General features: G+C 41.3%; 1 pseudogene; it reads right to left on the minus strand.

The window, feature by feature from the left end:
- Positions 1-1906: 1906 nt before the first annotated feature.
- LOC102415925 lies at positions 1907-2532 on the minus strand (annotated as a pseudogene).
- Between the last annotated feature and the right edge of the window lie 5227 nt (positions 2533-7759).

The following is a 7759-nucleotide window of genomic DNA, read 5'->3' on the forward strand; positions in this document are numbered from 1 at the left end:
ATATATATATTAAATTTAAGAGATGATGATAGTAAAAATATATCTAAGACTTTCTCTGGAGCTGTTTTGGACAATGTGGGTCAGTTCATTTTCAGATGGATCCTTGGTCCAGCTTGTACTTCTCAAGGTCTATAGGCCCCTTCCCATGTAGTCAGTGCTAAGTACAGGGTTTTAATCTATTGCACCTGTCACTTCCAAAGCTGTTCCTTCTGTTTATTTTAGCTTCTTCTGTTTGCTGGTCTCTTAAATGTCTAATTTCTGCCCTGACACAAGGGGGGCGGTGATGGTCACTTTTTTTAGGCTCACTTGTTCAGTTGTGCTGTGAGGAGGGAGGAAATACTGCAAACAAATGTCACTGGCATGTGCTCACTGTGATTCAGCCACACTGGGTTTGCCCCCATCACGGCATGTGTGCTTTCCCAGTCTACACTCTTCAGGCTCTAGGTTGCTCTGCTGGGAACTGTCTGATGTTGGCCCTGGGTTGTATGCACTCCCCAGGTCTAAGCCTCTCAAGTTCAGGTTCTCGGGTACTCTGCAAAGCCACAGACTTGGTTGGGGCTGCGTTTTGTGCCCTTCCCGGGTCCCAGCAGCTCAGGTGACCAAGTGCTTGGCGAGCACAGTTGCCCCCAGTTGAAGGCTGTGACTTATCGCCTTCCCCGTCCTAGCCACTTGGTTTTCTGGGTGTACAACGGGCGCACCTTCTCAGGTATGTCGTGTGTCTGTTCTGGGGAGCTGATCTCTGGCTGTGACCCTCCCGGCAGATGTCAGCCATCCAGAATCCAAAGAAGTATTGGTTAGCAACGAAGTCTGCTTGCAGTTTGGTATAGAATGCCTCTCTGGTGCCACAATTGCCCCCTTCAGGCTCTGGCTGCCTTACCTACCTATCTCTGGTGGGGGATGGGCCAGTCCACAGCCGGCTACCTCTGTTCAGTCCTTTGTTCTGTGAGCAGGCCTGGTGGTGTCTTAGGTTAGGGCTTTTCACAGAATAGCTATCCCACAGTCTGGGTTGCTATCTCAAGCTAGTTCCCTCAGATTGCCCTCAGGGCATTCAGGCCCGGTCCTTACCCTAAGCAATGCAGCCCATGCCTCCCTGTCCAGCCCCGGCTTGCTAGTGGGGATGTGAGCGTCTAGGCTGCCACTCTGCTGGAAGTTGGTGTTAGGCACATAATCTGTGGGTTTTAATTATTTATGTTTCCTCCCAGGTATTTTGCCATCTGAGATTCCAAGGCCACAGACCCACCAGAGAGAGTGTTTCCTGGTGTTTGGAAACTTCTCTCTTTTTTAAGACTCCCTTCCTAGGACAGAGATCCATCCCTACCTCCTTTAACTCTATTTTTATTTTTTATATTTTGTCCTACCTCCTTTCAAAGACAATGGGCTGCCTTTCTGGGTGCCTGATGTCCTCTGCCAGCATTCAGAAGTTGTTTTGTGGAATTTGCTTAGCGTTCAAATGTTTTTTCGATGAATTTGTTGGGGAGAAAGTGGTCTCCCAGTCCTATTCCTCTGCCATCTTAGGACTGCCCTCCTGAGTGGTCCTTTTAAAAAAAATGCTAATTTATATTTAACTGAGTGTTTGGTGATGATGGAGTAAAAGGCAGGAGAATGATGAACATAACTGCCTTGATAAACGATCCTAGACTTGTATGAGCTTTTGCAAAGATCTTGATAATCCTTAGTGGTTAAGGGCAACTTCATGCAACCAAATAAGATGAAATTAAGTCAATAACCTTAAAAAAGGCTAAAATGTTTTTTTTTCCCCCCAAACACATCAGAGAGGAATGTGAATAATGTACATACAAACTGGTGTTCTGTCAATGACAACAAGGACTATGTGTTGGTTCATATCAAATCCGAGAATATTGGATTACCAAACATATAACCTTCTTGTGGTTTTCTTAGTATGCAGCATTCATTATGGTAGTTAGATCCCTTCACTGGCTTTTTGCAAGTCTGAAGTTGTGTTTCTTGTGTCGTTGCTGGCATCTCCACCCTCAGAGCTGCTTTTATTTTCTTCTTCTTTGCAGTCCTTGTCATCTTTGTCTCCTGGAGATTTCTGGGACTGTTTAGAGGATTTCTTTGAAGTGTATGACTTTTTCCGCTTTGAGCCTGCTTTTTCACTCTTTCTTTTGCCTTTTCCATCTTCCTCTACTCTGTCGCCTTCTTCCTCACTGCTTGTGTCAGTGGTATTCCCACCTTCTCCCTTGGTTTCTGAAGAGCTCTGTGGCTGAATTGCCTGGTATCCAGTAAACTTTACTCCTGTGTTATTTTCTATTTCCCACAATCCTTCATCAAATTCTTTACATTTGTTTGATTTTCCAAACTTGTCTTTGTATTCCTTGTAAGGGAAGAGGTGTTTGGGACCTAGAAAAGCAGTTTTGTAGGTGCCAAAAAGAAGATAGGGTACTTACTGGCTGGAGGCTTCACAGCTCCCTCTGGGAGTTCATCAATCCCAGTGGGTTAGTGCAGGTAGCCCTTCATCTTGGCGAAGACCAGGTAGCTTGCCTTGTACTCATGGGGCTGTGGACCCGCCATCCAGGCCGCTCCCCTTCCTGGTCATTCTTGGGAGCCGAAAAGATTCCAGGATGCTGCCCCCACAGCAGGCCTCGAACTGGGCAGGTGGGCGGACAAGCGGCCACTCAGATAAGGGGAAGCATCAAGGTGGCGGCTGAGGCAAGAGGGTGGGTAGGGGGGCTCAGCAGGCTCAGCAAATCACCACCCGGCAGCGAGAGAGGAGAGTCCCCGGGCTCTCGGCTCTTGCCCAGGCCGAGGTCCCTGCCACCGTCACGCGCTGCCCATAAATTTTAATATTTCAGAAAAAATGCCTATTTGTGGTACTAATTCCCTCATAGATGTTTTGAACATTTTGGTGATGTTGTCCTGAGGTGTAGCAGCCTTAACTGTCCTTATCTTAACTGGATTTCTGGTTCCGTAAGCCTTTTCAGTACAATTTTCAGTCAGTAGTGGCATTTTCTCAAAATTAACATGTGGAAGGTAGTGTATAATTAGTAGAGAGTATGTGCTTTGCCTCTTAACTGAACTTTGAGAACATTTTCTGTATGTCTAGCATCAGTCTACCTCATCCCACCAGGAATGAACAGCCCATTTTATTCTCTCTTGATTTGGACCATATGGCCCATCTTTATAAATGAATGGCTATGTATGTGGCATGATGTGAAAACTTCTGACATTCCCCTTGGTGTCTTAATATCTCTCCTATGCTTCCTGCCAGTATTCTTTACAAGGTCTTATATTATCATTCCTGTTGTGATTTTGAACAGACATTTTAACTTTTATTAGCTGCAGTGTTTTTGTATGTACAGCAAAAGTAATGTGTTATTCTTAGGTTCAAGGGAGATTATTTGTATGAAATGCTTAGTAACAACAACAATGTGGTAACTACAGCAAATGTGAGGATAATTTCATTTTATTTTTATCGAAGACATTATAGTTACTCACTAGTATTTCTAATTATTTTCCCTTTCAAGGTGTAATTGAAAGTTGGACTTCCCTTCCCCTTTGAAAATAGGTGCAGCCATTAGAATTGCCTTGAGCAGGCAACAAAATGTGAGCAGAAGTTATGAGTATCATTTCCAAGCAGCGGTCTTAAAATGTTTGTCTTGTTCTCCCTCATAACTCACCATGTCAGTTAAAGTAAATGACAACCTTCCAGATAGTGGAGATTTGGTCAGACTGTGTCTCTGAGTGAAGACCTGTGGAGCAAAAGAGCAGACATATAGGGAATATAACATGAGGCAGAAACAAACTACTGTTTTTAAGCCAGTAAGATTTTGGTATTGTCTTTTTACCATACCATATATTATTGTATCCTGATTGGTTTAATCTTATTAAGTCTTTCATAATGTTGAGTATTTTTTAACTGTGGTAAAATACACATGAACACAGGATACTTTTCCATTTATTTATATGTTGTTTCATTTCTTTCAGCAATATTTTGTTGTTTTCAGTGTACAATTCTTTCATCTACATGGGTAAGTTTATCCCTCAGTATTGTATTATTTTTGCCATATGTTATTTGTTATTGTAGTAAAATATACATGGCATAAAGTTTACCATTGTAATCATTTTTAAGTGTACAGTTCAGTGACATTAATTATATCCACATTATTGTGCAACCATCACCACTATTTATCTCCAGAACATTTTTCTCACCACAAACTGAAATTAATTATGTGCCAATTAAATAATAATCATCTATTTCCCTCACCCTCACTCCCTTGTTACTACTATTCTACTTTTTGTCTATATGAATTTAACTACTCTGGGAAATTCATAGTATAGAAATCATACAATATTTGTGTTTTTAAATGGTTTATTTCACTTTGTATAATGTCTTCAAGATTGATACATGTTGTAATGTGTCAAAATTTTCTATTCATTTTTAAATTTGAACAATAATTCATTGTATGTATATAACAACATATTTGCATATCCATTCAGCAGTTGAGGGACACCAGAGTTGTTTCTACCTTTTGGCTATTGTGAATAATGATGCTATATTATATAAACATGAGAATTTCTCTTTCACTTCTTTGGGGTATATATCCAGAAGTGGAATTGTTGGATCATATAATTCTATGTTTAGTATTTTTTAAGAATCGTTGTACCATTTTCCATAGTACCTGTTCCGTTATACATGTCCCCCAGCAATGCAAAAGGAATCCAATTTCTCCATATCCTTGCCAACACTTATCATCTTCCTGCCTTCCTTTCTTTTTTTTTCTGATAGATTTCAGGAGCTATGCTGAGCTGGGAGACAGAGAGAGAAAGGGAGAGAGAGGGCTGAACTGTTACATGTCACAGTAGCTCATTAAAACAACAAACCATTAGCCCATTAAAACAACAAACCAAAAATTGAAAAAAAAAAAGTGATTAATCACTTACTGTGGTAGTAGAAGACATTAAAACCAGGAAAAGTGCCACTTTCCTCTGTTCCCCCATGGAACAGTTCACAAGTGGGTGATCAGGTGTATCAGCACAGATATGGGCTACTTCTCAGTGTTGAGAGAGCACCAGATAAAAGGCCCCAATATTTTTATGGACTCAGGGGTTGCAGGTAGGTCAGGAAGAGGGCTCAGAGTGGACTAGTACTGAGTCAGAGTAGATAAAAGTGACTTTAGAATTTCCTCCATCTTCTTCCATAAGGAGGTATTGGCAGAGGTGCTTGAAAAGGACCTCGAAGGAAGTCCTCAGGTGAAGAGACATAGGAATCAAGGCACGAAGGCTAGGAATGTAAATATGTGAAGGGCATGACTAGCTAGGAGAGCCTGAGACCTTGACTGTAACTCTCTTCAGAGATTGTGATGCACTGAGCCGTGGCTGCGCAGGTGCAGGAGGGCCTACAGGAGCTATCCCATGTTGAATGTCAGGAAGGGAGGTTTGTTGCTTTAATGGGCTAATGGTTTGATGTTTTAATGAGCTACTGTGACATGTAACTGTTCAGCCCTCTCTCTCTCTCCCTTTCTCTCTCTGTCTCCCAGCTCAGGTACCTCTCGTTCAAGGTAAGGAGCAAAGGCTACACTTTGCTGGAGGAGCCAGGAAGAGATACCCCACGCCCAAGGTAAGAGAAACCCAAGTAAGACGGTAGGTGTTGCAAGAGGGCATCAGAGGGCAGACACACTGAAACCATAATCACAGAAAACTAGTCAATCTAATCACACTAGGACCACAGCCTTGTCTAACTCAATGAAACTAAGCCATGCCTGTGGGGCAACCCAAAATGGGCGGGTCATGGTGGAGAGATCTGACAGAATGTGGTCCACTGGAGAAGGGAATAGCAAACCACTTCAGTATTCTTGCCTTGAGAACCCCATGAACACTATGAAAAGGCAAAAGGATAGGATACTGAAAGAGAAACTCCCCAGGTCAGTAGGTGCCCAATATACTACTGGAGATCAGTGGAGAAATAACTCCAGAAAGAATGAAGGTATGGAACCAAAGCAAAAAGAATACCCAGCTGTGGATGTGACTGGTGATAGAAGCAAGGTCCGATGCTATAAAGAGCAATATTGCATGGGAACCTGGAATGTCAGGTCCATGAATCAAGGCAAATTGGAAGTGGTCAAACAAGAGATGGCAAGAGTGAATGTCAACATTCTAGGAATCAGCGAACTGAAATGGACTGGAATGGGTGAATTTAACTCAGATGACCATTGTATCTACTACTGCAGGCAGGTATCCCTCAGAAGAAATGGAGTAGCCATCATGGTCAACAAAAGAGTCCGAAATGCAGTACTTGGATGCAATCTCAAAAATGACAGAATGATCTCTGTTCGTTTCCAAGGCAAGCCACTCAATATCACAGTAATCAAAGTCTATGCCCCAACCAGTAACACTGAAGAAGCTGAAGTGGAATGGTTCTATGAAGACCTACAAGACCTTTTAGAACTAACACCCAAAAAAGATGTCCTTTTCATTATAGGGGACTGGAATGCAAAAGTAGGAAGTCAAGAAACACCTGGAGTAACAGGCAAATTTGGCCTTGGAATAGGGAATGAAGCAGGGCAAAGACTACGACAGAGAGGCCTGGCGTGCTGTGATTCATGGGGTCGCAGAGTTGGACATGACTGAGTGACTGAACTGAACTGATGCCAAAATCAAAGTTAGGAAATCAAGAGGCTTGAGAATATACAGATTATTTTAGAAAATGTGTGCCATGTTTACCTAAGAAAAGTAAAAAATAAGACTTGAGAAAATATCCAGATGTCTGGATAATGTGTGCCACATCCATATCATTGTTTGAAATACTCATGGAATTGGGTTTAAAATGTGTACTTATTTGTATATATTTATTTCAGGTTTTCACTTCACTGTTACCTTATAGGTATAGTCACAAAAATATTTCACTATGTTTTGTACTCAACTAGTTTGGTTTACTTTGACATTTCACAAACAGTCGTGCATGTTTTCTTACTTTACATGATGCAAACTGTGAAAGGCTGCCAGTTGTATCAGGTTAGACAAATATCATTCTGCCTGTAGAAATCAGATGAAGAGAGTTCATGCAGCCTGTTTACCTCATCTGTCAAACTAGAATAGAACGACATATTATAATTCTGAATCTCATTGCATTCACTCAACCTCTGCTTTATGAAACTTGGCTGGAAAAAGTACATAATGCTGGGTTTCGGATCTGTCTTGCTGTTTCTGAATTTGGAATAAGTAACTACATATGGTGGTACCAATATTGTATGTCCATATGACAAACACAAAATTTAAATTTTCTCTTCCTGAAAAGACTTTTGGTACACTCAGTATAATTTACAGTGTTGCTTATGAATTCATACACCTTTTCTGCCTGAGGAGAGGGATAAATTGATTGATTTACATATTTGTTAAATATATCTTACAAGGATGCACACACATGATATTTCATCTCATTTACAGGGTCACTTTTGTTTCAGCTAGTCATAAATGGAAGACATGAAACAAAAGTCGACATAAATTGAATATCTAAAACAGAAAATAAAGTAAAACATGAGATATAGACATATATTCATAGACATACAAAGGACATATATAGAGCAAACAAAACATAAGGTTTTAAGGAATGCTTAGATAGCATATTGAAAAGCATAGACATTACTTTGCCAACAAAGGTCCGTCTAGTCAAGGCTATGGTTTTCCAGTGGTCATGTATGGATGCGAGAGTTGGACTGTGAAGAAAGCTGAGTGCCGAAGAACTGATGCTTTTGAACTGTGGTGTTGGAGAAGACTCTTGAGAGTCCCTTGGACTGCAAGG

This window comes from Bubalus bubalis, chromosome X, assembly GCF_019923935.1.
Source record: "Bubalus bubalis isolate 160015118507 breed Murrah chromosome X, NDDB_SH_1, whole genome shotgun sequence".
In the NCBI taxonomy this organism is placed as follows: Eukaryota; Metazoa; Chordata; class Mammalia; order Artiodactyla; family Bovidae; genus Bubalus; species Bubalus bubalis.